This window comes from Echinops telfairi, unplaced genomic scaffold (assembly GCF_000313985.2).
Source record: "Echinops telfairi isolate 266 unplaced genomic scaffold, ASM31398v2 ScPeMD7_7468;HRSCAF=8506_1, whole genome shotgun sequence".
Classification (NCBI taxonomy): domain Eukaryota; kingdom Metazoa; phylum Chordata; class Mammalia; order Afrosoricida; family Tenrecidae; genus Echinops; species Echinops telfairi.
The window spans coordinates 4,263,410-4,263,961 of NW_022111370.1; positions in this window are offsets into that span (position 1 = coordinate 4,263,410).

The following is a 552-nucleotide window of genomic DNA, read 5'->3' on the forward strand; positions in this document are numbered from 1 at the left end:
ATATATCTGAGTGTCCATGGATATGTTTCTCTAGTCCTCCCAGACTAACACTACATTTCAAACCTTTGGTAGGATGCTTAGCACTCTAATGATCTAATGATCTGTACTACTTCCAACTCAACAAAATAAATAGTTCATTGTATCTGAATTGGTATCACCAATGGATTTGGTACCAACTAGTTTCGCTATGAAGAAATATTGTAAATTGCTGGTGAGGCTCAAAGCCTCACTCGGGGTCTTGGGAAAAATCTTCTATAAATCATAAGTCCCTAAAGAAGTATTCTTTCTTCAACATGATGTATTTTCCATAAATACTGTATGCATGAGTAAATAAATGAGCAGTGTAAATGAGGAATAGTATTTTTTCTACTCACTCCCAGAAGTAGATAGTCAATCACTAGCAGTTAACACTCATCATTTCAAAGTGCTACTTTCTCTAATCCAGATGATTGTGTGTTTCATGTTACAGAATATTTTGTTCTTTTTTTTTTAATTGGCTTACAACTCAGGAGCAAAATATTTTATGTATATGAAAAAGAATATGGTAGTTTT